The sequence below is a fragment of the Lepisosteus oculatus genome, chromosome 2, assembly GCF_040954835.1.
Source record: "Lepisosteus oculatus isolate fLepOcu1 chromosome 2, fLepOcu1.hap2, whole genome shotgun sequence".
Lineage (NCBI taxonomy): Eukaryota > Metazoa > Chordata > Actinopteri > Semionotiformes > Lepisosteidae > Lepisosteus > Lepisosteus oculatus.
The window spans coordinates 17,552,783-17,565,597 of record NC_090697.1 but is presented as its reverse complement, the minus strand read 5'-3'; the positions used below and the strand labels follow the sequence as shown (position 1 = coordinate 17,565,597).

General features: G+C 37.6%; 1 protein-coding gene across 5 annotated transcripts in view; it reads right to left on the bottom strand.

Moving 5' to 3' along the window:
• The window catches only part of gckr (glucokinase (hexokinase 4) regulator), an 80,131-nt gene extending 68,257 nt beyond the window's left edge, over positions 1-11,874 (bottom strand). For all 5 annotated transcript variants that reach the window (XM_069197777.1, XM_069197774.1, XM_069197780.1 and 2 more), the window contains exon 1: positions 11,736-11,874. The gene's annotated coding sequence lies outside the window, so the exon portion shown is untranslated. The remainder of the gene's footprint in view (positions 1-11,735) is intronic.
• Positions 11,875-12,815: the final 941 nt, after the last annotated feature.

Sequence of the window (12,815 nt, the reverse complement as noted above, 5' to 3'; positions counted from 1 at the left end):
TGATCATGTCCAAATTCTAGAGGATAATCAAAATCGATTTAGTAAAGGTACATCTTACTTAACTAACTTTTCAAAGTTCTTTGGACAAGCAACAACAGTAATGGATAGAAGCAGAATATACTGTATGATACCTCAAATTACAGGTGGTAGGCATTCAATGAAATGTAAGTACTTACGGTCTCTTTAAATCAAATTTAATACAACATTTTAGTATTTTTCTGTACTTTACTGTATTTTTTATATGTATAATTTATGTAATGTCACTTGAAAAATGCTCTATATTGAAATACACTAATAATAGAAAGTTTATTGATTGACAGTCAACATAATACATCCCCTTTTCTTTAGAATATTACCTATAACACACAGGTAAACGTGTCATGAATACATGTGTATGAGGCTAAGATCATAGGTGTTTTGCGATAGACTAAATCTGACAAAGTGAATAAGTAATCAGGTTGAAATGACTTATCACCTATTAACATAGTAAAAAATCAAATGATAGTAGGTTACCTGCACTAAGCTTCAATGCTTTGTCTCTGCTTCAGAGAATGCTGCAGAGCTTCAAAAGAATCAAAGGGGCGCTTTTCACCTCAAGTCTGGTAATGTGTAAAATTAAAGCTCTTGCTTAGAAGATATGCTTTGAAAGATTTGCACTGGGTGTGTTGCATGACATTTTCTGATTAATAGAAGGGCTTTAACGCATAATTACAAATTTCAATTTAATTTTAATTTATGGGGTACTTCTCATCCAAAACATAAGGTTGAAAACCTCATTAGATTATAGTTACTATTTTTGCATTATGAAACCCTTGGATATTAATGTTACAATTGCAAGAATGTTGTGTTTAAAACCTCAAATTGAAGAAAGAAATAATTTGTGAGGGATATAATTAAAAAGACAACCCTTTCTGTTCAAAACAGCTAGTTGTTTTCTTGTTTTAAATATAACTATCTATATTCTGTTCCTACGGTACTGTATATTTGTTTTTTGGATGGGCTGACAGACCACATTCCTGTGACTGTTTCCCCAATGTGACCGTTTCCCCAATGTGACCATGCCTGCAATATTCTTTTACCTCAATGTCCTCTAAGAAATGACTCCCATGAGGAAAATAATCACTCTGATTGCTATGCAACACACCACATTGACTAGTTAACAAGCATTTTAAGAGTCAGCTAGTGCTCTGTGTACAAAATGTCAAACAGTGACAATAGCAGACATCCTCGTAAATATTCATCTGGAGCTATAACCTTGCATTTCTGTCCTTTTGGTTAATGAAAGTAACTAATTTTGAAAACTACCTTCCTTCAATTCAGAAATATTTAAAGTCTATATGACATATCCAAAGCTTACTTTACTATACACTAGGTTTTCTAATTGATCTCAAAAGATTTGTTTTTTCTTTCATTACTACACTAATACAATAACCTTTGCAGACAAAAACATATGCAGACATTTAAGCAGCATCTGTCATTTTAAAAGATGTCCTTCTGCGCTTTTTGTGATATATTTCGTCAAACTACTTTTTTTCAATTGAAGTATTACATTGTGCAATAAGTACATTTATTGTTTTAGAGTTTTAAAAGACTGAAGCTGGTCTCTCCTTACTCTAATGTAAACCTAGCTATTAAAAGACTGGGTTACCAAGACATTTTACCATCAGGTCTTGAGTGGTCTGCTTTCGTGCTTCATTTATATATTGCTTTCTTGTGGTGTATTATAACTCTCTAAGTTCTGTTTATATCATATCACTGTGCACACAGAAATAAAATGGGGGAAAATGTGGAGTTCCTCTAACTATAACTGTGTTTCTACTTTCTTAACAAAAGGGAAATAAAATAAGAGTTAATGATACATTGATAAAATACATCTGGGGAATTCTAGATTAACTTATATGTAAGTAAGCAAAATAAATGATACTGTAAGTAATTCATCATCATTAATGGTATTAACATAGTTTTAAAGTAAAGTTTAGGAGGTCAAACCCTTACCTTTTCCATGTCTGCTTTCCTATATACTGTATAAGAATCATGGTTCTATTTCATCATTTATACATCACTGTGCCAAATTACACTCATCTTGATAGAAGACTGATTTACCTCACGCCTAACTGCAACTCTGTCACTTGCTTCTCCTTCCTCCTACTCAAGGAAACACAAACCCTATTTTTCCCACCTATTCATTAAAGTCACAGGATGATAGCCCGATTTCACAATAAAATAGAAAATCCCCTAGCCTTCACTTCCCAGTCAGTTGAACTCCACCTCACGTCCCCTACACAGTCTTCCTTACCCTTCCCCGGACAAGTAACCAGCATAGCTATGACTGTATGACCAGCGTAGCTATGAGGTGCTGTATCCCTCCTCCAAACCAGCCACCATAGTTGAACCACAGCTGTATCACCACTGAGCTTTGCCCAGCAATCCTCCTTCAGATGCCAGTTCTATTCTAAAACTGCAGCCGCCAATGACTCTCACCACGTCATCCATGGAGTCCTCATCACTAATTCCGTCTGAAAGCAGAGATTGGACTGTGGTTCACCTGCAAAGGACAATGAAATGACCCTGAAAGAATGGGTAGTTTCCTTTTCTCATTATAGTTTCAAGAAGCAACTTTTCACTCTCCATCTTTGATACTTTTTCTCCCTTGACCCACCTCCGTCCCTGCCTGGTCCATTCTTTCCTTTCTCCTATCCTCTCTTTGTCCCTTCCTCAACACTTGACATTGGAGCCCAGTGTGCTGAGCCCCAGCAATGTCTTTTGTGTTTTTATCTTTTTCCTTTACCCCAACTAACTCTTCTCTCTGCACACAGCTATCAATATCTGCTTTGCCTTCCCTACTGGCCCAAATACAAGATGGTGCACTTGCGTCCATCATTGGTGTTCCCTTAGCCTTCAGATGTTCTGGTCACAGCCCAGACTGTGGCAATGACTGGTAGTGGAATTCCCTTCCACTACTCCCTGCTGGCACCTCAACTGAATTGTTTCATTCACAGATTTCTTCCCCCACCCCCTCCACCTTCATCTCTAGCCCATGTGCCCAGTGGCTTGAATATCATCCTCATTCCAACAATGCCTCTTTCTGGCTCCAGCTCTGAAATACCTTTGCAGCCTCATGTTCTTTCTTCCTCTGAAGACTTCACCTCAGCAGTTCCCCTTCTGCTCCCTCAGAAAGTCCTCATCTTCAATCCTCCCCTCTCACATCAATAGATTATTTGAAGGGCTGACATGAATCCGACCTCCCCTATCCGCAATACCAGCAATTTTGCACATTATAGGACCATAATTTGCATTTCTGTCTCCATGATCCTAAAGTCTGCAGATCTCAGCTCCTTTTTGTCCCCTTACAATCCCTTTATATTATAATTATTGTACAAAGCTCACTCCCTGACCCTTCTTGCCCTCCTCCCTTTCCTTCTCCATTCCTGACCACCATCCACACCTCCAAAGTGAGTGGCCCAAGATCACTCCCAACACCTTCACTGGGGACAACAAATCTGTAGCAATTGTAACTCTTTCGGATACAGAAATGTCATCTACATGTGCTGCTGTTGAGGGTTACGCTTGTTGCATGGGTGTTTGCAGCCCCTTGAAGTAGAATGGGCTTCTGATTCAAGTAATTCTGCTCACTCTGAATGTTACAGCATTCAGCAGTTACAGATTATTACAGCACATGTTCCACTCTACCAATATTTCTGCACTAATTTTGGAAGTTTTCCTACACCCAATCCCTCTTTTGCTCAATCTTCTTTGTCATCTCACTTTCAGTGCTCGTCAGAGGCTTGTTGCTCTTCACTCTTCTCTTCTAGCTAATAACAACCTCCATTTGGTGCTTACTGGGCTGGACTCCTTTTTACTTAAGGAAATTAACAGAGGATTTATGATCAGCCACTTCTCTGTTCCACCTTTTTGTTTGGGATTAGCCTAATAAGATCAAGCAATTCCATTGAGATCTAGCAAAGTGCTAGACAGCACATTTGTTTTCACAGATTAGCATGGTGAAAAAATTCCTTCCTAATCATTGTTCCTAACTGTTCCTATCCTTCCTGTGTGCCTACATATACAGTACATACACATAAATAAACAGTACATAAAGAGCTTTGGCAAATGTTAATTTGCAATTGCTTGTCTGTCAATCATTTCCATTCTTTTTTATGAAACATGTCAGATTCTCAAGAGCGTATGAAAGTACTCTGTAGAAACAAAATGCAAAATTGAGTTATAAAGCTGCCTTATCTGGTTTGCAACATATTGCATACCCCTGACAATCTCAGGGGATCATTGGGTTGGCTGAAAAAGCCATTGTCTGTGTTTTTTCCACAGATTTCAAGAATGTATTACTATATAAATAATTCAAAGAGACAAAATGTCCCATTCTTTAAAGCGATTCTTTGGCTCACATTTATGTGGTAATTTATCATGTAATATACTGTAGCATGCAACTATTTTAAAACAGGAAAGCATATCAGAGAGATTGAATTACTGTGTGCTGTAATGTACCTACTTGGTATTCATGACAAATACACAGAAAAATCTCAAGTACACAAGGCAAGGTAAAACACAGCTGTATACACGTACATGTACTAGCATGTAATTTATCCAACACAGTAGGATAACAAAGTAATTACCAGACAGACAACAAAAAAAGGCAAACAAGTATATATGCTGCACTCCGGAAGTGGACAGACTAGAGGACTGTAGTGCAGGAAGAGTAGTGCAAGCAAGCCTGGTAGGGAAAGGGTGAGCCACCAAGGTCCAGAACTGTACTACAGTAAGTCAAGAGGGCTTCAGAGAGTGGAAGGGTCCTACCTTCTAGACCAGACAGGGAACTCTGGAGGGCTCTGGGAGATCGGCCAATTCAAGGCGAACACTGTCTTGGGGGGTTGACCGTTGGGGAGTTCTTCAAAGAACAAGCCCGGCTTGCACTGTCAGCAAGGCCAGGAACTCCTCTGGGGAAGCACCTGGAAGAGGACGAAACCAATTTCCCAGGCACCAGCTAGACTGGACCGGCAGAGACATCTGCTTAGATTCAGTTCCCTCTTCAGACTGGACTTCCAGTCCCCTTTAAGACTCAAGGGGGCAAAAGCTCCCAGACAGAGCCCAAGCAAAGTGGAAACCAGGAACAGGAAGGGCTCTGCTGGGAAGCTGGAATGGTGGCTTAGAGGTGAGATAGTGATAATGCAGGATTTGGCGAGCATAACAACATGATGAATATACTGTAAAAGCATGGTGTACTTAATATCGAAATATTTGGTGCTAACTCATCTGGATGAGAAAAGGAATGGAGGAGATAGTAGTCTTTGGAATGTAACCATTCTCAAGGAAGGGGTCTACCATGATAATATTCTCCTTAACAAATGGTCCGTGAATGGACTTGTCGTCACCAACACCTTGTTTTTTCCAGACAAAAATTAACACAAACCATCCTGGCAATATCCACAGTCTAAACACTGGCACTTGATCCATTGTCATTGTCCCTGATTACAATCACAAAGATGTCTACACCACCAGAGCAGTGACAGTAAACTTACAACAGTAGGACCAATTTTCAAAAATGCATTCGGGAAAAGTCTCAACCAAGAATGAAACAAAAAGACCAGTGCCTCTGACACCTAAGGAAGGGGAAGATTTGATCAAGTAAAGCATAGCAGTTGGTATGCATTGGTACAGTAGAAGCATGTTGAAGATCTATTTTGTGAATAATCCAATGTTATAGTATTAATACAGTTCCACAGCATCCAGTTATGAGACAAGCTTGAAACTACTTAAACTCTTCTCTTTCAGAAGTTACGTTAATGAAATCTATTACACTAAGAACAGCAAAGTAATAGATCACAAAATTACTATTGGCATTTATAAGCATGAAGTAAGGCACACTACACTTCTACAATCTTAGCATACAGATCTGGTGCAAAGAAGTAATCCCAATTTACTTCAAAGATGTCATGATTCTGAAATTTTCAAAAAAAGGGGACAAATCCAACTGTGGAAATTACAGAGAGAAAACATACTCCTGAACCATCTCATTCCTCTGGTAGTTCTCACCAAGAAATCCATTATAGAGCCCTCTGTACCCCTGACAAATCAAACAAGGGTACTGTATATCAGCACCCCAACCCTATTTCCAATGTTCCTGACCAGCTCTCTACAGAAGTGTAGCTAGTTCTAATAGACAGTAAATTGCTTAATCTGTAGTGACTCAAACTTCTGTGGCACAGTGGTGAGCATTGCTGCATCTTAGTGGTAGGGCACTGGGTTTAATTCCTGGGTACTGTCTGCATGGAGTTTGAATATTCGACCTTGTTTGTGTGGGTTTCTTCCCACAGTCCAAAGATATACTGGTAGGTTAATTGGGTTCTGGGAAGAATTGCCCCTGATGTGAGCATGTGTGCGTTTATGTGTTCCCTGTAGGGTGTTCAGGCTGGAGCCCCTTTTTCTTGGATAAGCTCTTGTTTGCCCACAAAGCAGTTTTGGACAAAGTACTCATGATGCTGTAGTAAGTGTTACAACAGAAATTGATTACTAGACAAGTAGCCATATTGTCCTTATTAGTTACCTTTACTTTCATGGAAGACGATCTTCCTCAACTACAGTACAATGTATGAATGAACGAACTGTTCATCGTATACTTGAAATCTGATAATATCTGCTTTTCACTAATGATTGTCAGAATTCTATAAATGATTAAAAACTTACAAACTTTTCTTTAGTAGAAATGTGAATAGATACAAAAGGGCAAGACAAAAAGACAAAAAAAAAATCCTAAGGCTGGAAAGGAAGATAAATAGCTCTGCCATAAACTGAATTTTCTACCAATTAAGCTTTTTTGCCACTTGATAATATTCAACTGTCTCAATGAGTGAGGAGTAACAATATAACGTAATTAGTTGCACATTCCCTGGGGACTCAGTGGAGTTGCAGTGTATTTGTTGATCACACAACAGCTACTTTATAATGTAAGAAAGAAAACCAAAGATGTGAAGAAATCAATTTCTCAGACAAGTAAATTGAGATGTAAAATAATAATATTATCTGAAAAGTAAATTGATATGTTAAATAATATGCTAATAGTTCAAGTTATGCATCTCTTATTCTTTCTTGCAAACAACAAACATGCAGCAAGAATACTAATGGGCAACTTTAATTTAGTCAGGAGAAACCTAAGCAAAATAAACCTTGCTGATTAAAGATATGGAAAAAATGGCTGTGAAGTATTGCTGTACAAACGTCCTATGCCTTGAAAATCTTCCTACTGTATATATAAAATAAAACTTTGTTTGGAAAGTTTGACTGGCAATGTGAGGCCTGAAATTCAGAGCCTGAATGACAACGACTTTATTCAGATGTATGGAGTGAAAACTATCATCGGAGGCCTACTGTGATACATTTTTAAAGATTTTATATGAATTGTAAATTGTTTAACAGAAAGTCAGAGAGTTTTCTTTGTTGTTTTTTGGCAATTTTCAGCAAAAAACAATCTTACTTGGTTGATTTATGCCATTCTTAAAATAGGGTGCAAAGCAACATGTACTGTATAGGTCTATGTATTTATCTAGCAAAGTTACTTATATACAGTACATTTAAAGTTGGTGAGAACACAGCAAAAATGAAAATAGAACCCTCATTAATAATAACAGATTGCATAACAGGTAACAATTTGAGTAGGAGGCATTTTGGCAGGTTAACATGGACTTCGCTGATACAACCAGAGGGCAGAATGAGATGCACGTTGGTTTCTCGGATGTTTACACATTTTCCCATGGACAGCAATGCAAGCTGTACTGCTTTTAAAATGTCAGCTTTGATCTTGTAAGTTCTTTTGAGCAGTCTATGTAGACACTTCATTGTAGAGTCAGTGCTTCTTTAGGTTCATGTTGAGCAACTTCATACAAATTCATACATCTGTGTCAACCTGGCAAGACCAGGAAAGATGCCATTAGCCTCTAAGTGCATTAATCAGGCTGGAAAATGAAAGAATTAGGAGCATGTATGTGAAATTACACATCATGTCCATTTCAAATTAAAACATGTTAAAACTTGGAGTGTTGTCCAAGTAAATTTAATAAAGAATATGTGAGTAAACAGAATGTGTACTACCCTCCAATGGTGCTGCTGTACTTCAGATAACTTAAGTGTTGGAATTTGCTCTTTTTAGTCAGTCCCCAGCATAGAAAGTAGTGCATTTATAGGGTAATAATTAATTAATAATTGCTTACACTTATATAGTGCTTTTCTGGACACTCCACTCAAAGCGCTTTACAGGTAATGGGGACTCCCCTCCACCACCACCAATGTGCAGCCCCACCTGGATGATGCGACTGCAGCCATAGTGCACCAGTACATTCACCAAACATCAGCTATGAGTGGGACGGAGAGCAGAGTAATGAAGCCAATTCATAGATGGGGATTATTAAGAGGCCATGATTGGTAAGGGCCAATGAGAAATTTGACGCCAGGGTTACACCCCTACTCATTACGAGAAACACCCTGGGATTTTTAATGACCACAGAGAGCCAGGACCTCGGTTTTATGTCTCATCCAAAGGGTGATATGGCTGATATGCAGGGTGATATGGCTGCTGGGTACACTCTCTCCAGACCTCTTACTCTTTTAAAGCAGATTAATATACTGCACAGTAATGGCAAAAATAAAATAATTTTCAGTTTTAAGTTGTAGAATGACATGTTTAACAACATGTATTAACTAAATTTTAAAAATATATATTTCTACTGTGCAATTATTTTTTGGAGACTAGATCTGTTAGAAATAATGCACTCTTTCATGATTCATTATTCAAAACCATTTCTCATGTTTCAAGTTGTCAACTGTTTGTCTTATGAACTCTTCTTATAGTCTTGTAGCAGGTAAAATCTCTCTATTTTTGTTGTGTCTATTTTGTTTTGCTTTCAGCATGAAATAAACCTTTACCTGTTCTTTGCAGCCTATGCATACTGACACAACTACCTACTCAACATGAACCTATTGCAGATAAAGTAGACCATAATTCCACCACAGTACATGTTAATTACACCATAATGAATATGATTACATTTAATATACAAATATATGAACATTAAACTATTGTTTCATTTCACTGCGAATGAGTGCATGAGTAATAAAATTCTTAGTATAGAAAGAAATATTTCTGATTATCGATTAATTGTTAATATAGAACATTAATGATAGTAAAAAAGCCTCTGTCAAAGACAATTCATTACTTATCACACAGAAAACTTATACTTTCTGGACATTTTTTAAAATGGACTTAAAGAACAGTTAAAGAGTTAAGCCCTTCCCAGTGATATTTATACAGTATGTTGTCAGCCCACAATCGATCCATGGTTTTGAAAAGCCCAAAATCAATGTAATGGCCAAGTCAATCACAATTTCAAACCTGAATTGATTAAGAATGGGAAAAGGATACAAACAAGAAGAGGCTGTTTTACTCATTACTAATTAATCTCATTTAGTTTCCAGCAGCTAATTGATCTGAGGAACTCATCCAATTGATGGAATATGCAATCGTGTTACTTTTTCTTAAGATTGTATTTATATACTGAGAGTAAAATGCAATAGATGCTTGTGGTTCCAGCTCATGTGTTGTCTTTTTGATGCATACTGTATATGATCAAAGTACAGTACATGTTTTGTGTGAAAGTGAATGGGATGTAATGTTGTAAGTCAAATTTAATTATCTGAACTGTCCTATGTTTAGAAAACAAGTTTTAAGAGTCTTTCTTGTGAATGTCATTTTTAAAGTGTGTCTCTGTCTGAATTAGTACTTCTACCAATGGAACAGGATTCGTCATATCAGTTCTCTGAACAGGTTTGATTTAACATGGAAAAGTTTGTTTCATTTATAAGGAGGATGTACTTAGGTAGCCAGATCAAGCAAGTACTGGAACCCTTTGTCTTTGTGCACATACAACAAAACAGTGTATGAGATTCTGGGGCCTCAAAACCCAACTTTAACAACAAACAACTTAACCAAGTAGATCTAGATATATTCCTAATGTACTGAAGAGAGTTTGGTATCTTACTGAGATTAAATGAGAGTGACAAGGCCTTCAACAGAATATATCCTATTTTGGGTAATAGTATGTGACAAACAGTGTTTTAAGCAAGTGAATCAGTGAACTGAACACTGTTGTGAAAAATGAGGCTCCCAACGTAATATGTGAATTCTGTTATTCTCCATTGCAGTGGAATAAATATACTAGCTTAGCAAATTTAGTGAAGTTCAAATCTTATGTGAGATTTAGTTTGAAAGCCATTATTCTGGAAAGAGTTAAAGCAACTATGGAAGCGTATATCTATGTTTGTGTAACTTACATATTTTTCTTGTTTTGGTAGTTATTTGGTAGAAGGCAGAGGAAAGAAAAGCTGAATTTTAATATAATATTTTCCAATATAAGGGGTCATACCTTCTTAAGACTTTATGAAAAAACATTTGGTACTTACCATTTTAATTCTAAATTGTGATTAAATCAAAAAGTTTGTTTTAGACAGAGACATTTTTTGTAACTATTAACAAATATTGACATACTGTACTAGAGTGCTGCTGAGTCACAGATATCTAGTTCTGGGTTTGATTTCAAACTGGGGTGTGTTTTTCTTCTTTCATCTTGTGTTTGCCTGGGTTTTGTCCCGGGATCTCCAATTTCTACATGCCATCAAACCAGACACGCTGGCTAAGCTAAGCTTAATTGGAGTTTCTAAATCACCTCTGCGAGCATGCGTGCGGAGTGGTGGACTGGTATTTCACACAGGCTCCCATTTCCCCTTTGGAACTTATTTGTATGGTATTTCCACAGACCTGGCCAGAAATGCTGTTGGCAGAGTAAAATGGCCTGAATCAGCAGATCTCTGTTCTGTTGGACTATATTCATGAAACAATTAATTGAGTTGTCCTGGAGCTGCAGCATTTAGCATTCTAGTATGTGAGCATAGAGCCCACTCTATATTTCAGAAGGATCTAGAGAGATGCAGAGTACATTCAGCTAGCACATGACCCACCAAAGTTTGGAAAGCTTGTTTAATACCATAAAGATTATGTAGTATGTTAGACACTTCAGCAGTCTAATTGTGATAAAATAAACATTTATAACAACATTTTAGTGTCAGATAAGCTTAATCAAGGGCCTTAATCAAACACTGGCATGGAAGTGGAAGAAAGATACTGTAAGGCATTATACAGGCTGTCAACAGTTCACTCATCTGGATAGGCCACAAGCTGTAGCTGTGGCCCTGCCTATTTGATCAGTACTTGATCTTTAAGGACGTCAACCACCATCCTTCACCGTATGAGGGATTGTAAAGATCATGAGTGACATTGACTCAAGACAGATTCTCTGTTCCACTTCTATTTTTATTTTCTTTTTTGGGTCTGTTTAATTTTTTATACGTTTATATCCTAACACCCTGAATTTCTGGCAACAATACAAGGGTTTGCAAAAGTACAGCTGGAAACTAAAATGTGTCTTAGTAGTCCTTCCTGGATCAGCCTGTCACAACTGGAAGCTCATCACAAGCAATTATTTTCTAAACAACCTTGAGAGAAGTATTTTAAAAAATAACAATTTCTCAGTTACATTAGGAATGTGTCTCATTTTTAAGGTTAAAGACACATGCCTCTGACACAAGTTGGCAGTAGGCTGTATTTAAAAGGCTTGCTCCTTTTGATGGGGTACATCTCACATCCAGCATGTAAAATAAACTAAATAAGTACTTACCTTTTTGTTTCTGGAGTGTATTATGGTAGGAGGCCAAAAGAAAAATAAGTAAGTCTGAAATGTTTGGTATCTACTGTCAGTCTTTCTAAGGTCACATACCTGTTTAATAGTCAAAACCACATTCAGAGTCAGGGCCAAATTTAAACTCTGGGAAACAGCTACCAGATGACTGCTGTCCTGTTTTCACAGTGCCCTCGTCTGGACTGGAGGGGAGCTGGTCTCCCCATCCCTTTGGAAACACTGGTGTTTTAAAAGTAATTATTCCGTTTTTTAAGGAAAATATACTGAAGAAATATTTTCGTATTGACTGAGGTATGTTTTAGGTATTGTGTTCTTGTGTATAAGGGTATTTATTAATTTATGTGGGTAGCTGCATCAGCATGTGTAGGCTGCAAAGGAACAAGTAATAGGTTTATTCCATGCTGAAGAGAGAAGAGAGAAAACACGTTTCAGCCATGGAGCCTTCTTCAGGTGTGAGCTCTTTTTCTTTCTTTTCTTTTCAGCATGGAATAAATCTTTTACTTGTTCCACTTCAGTAATGTGCCTACAGTAACTGTATAAACGGGTCCAAATCTAATTTGCTTCGGATAAAACCTGAAGAAGGCTCCATGGCCGAAATGTTGTGTTTTCTTTCTTCTCTTTTCAGCATGGAATAATCCTATTGTTTATTATTTTAGGAGATGGACCCCCCACAATAAAAGTTCTACGGAGAGAGTTTTCTTGGAGGATCCAGGGAGGAAGGTAGTATGGTCCTTTTGTAAAGGGCACTGGAGGAATTTTATCCGGTCTCGTGGCCTAGTCAACCTCCAATTCCTTTCAGCTTTTTTGATAATATGCTGATTTGGTTTGCAAATAAATCGGTCATTGGCATAAAAGTTAAAACAGTCCATGACTGCAGATAATCTGACCAGTAGGCCACATATAAACATTAATTTGCTAGGAATAACACCACCCAAGAATTAAGTGTACTGAAAGGATTATGGAGTGTTTTAGTCAAAATCTGGCTTTTCCCCATTGGCTGAGGGCTAACCTAGTGTCTATAGGGCGAGGAGAATCAGACACCCATGCACAGTGAGGAGT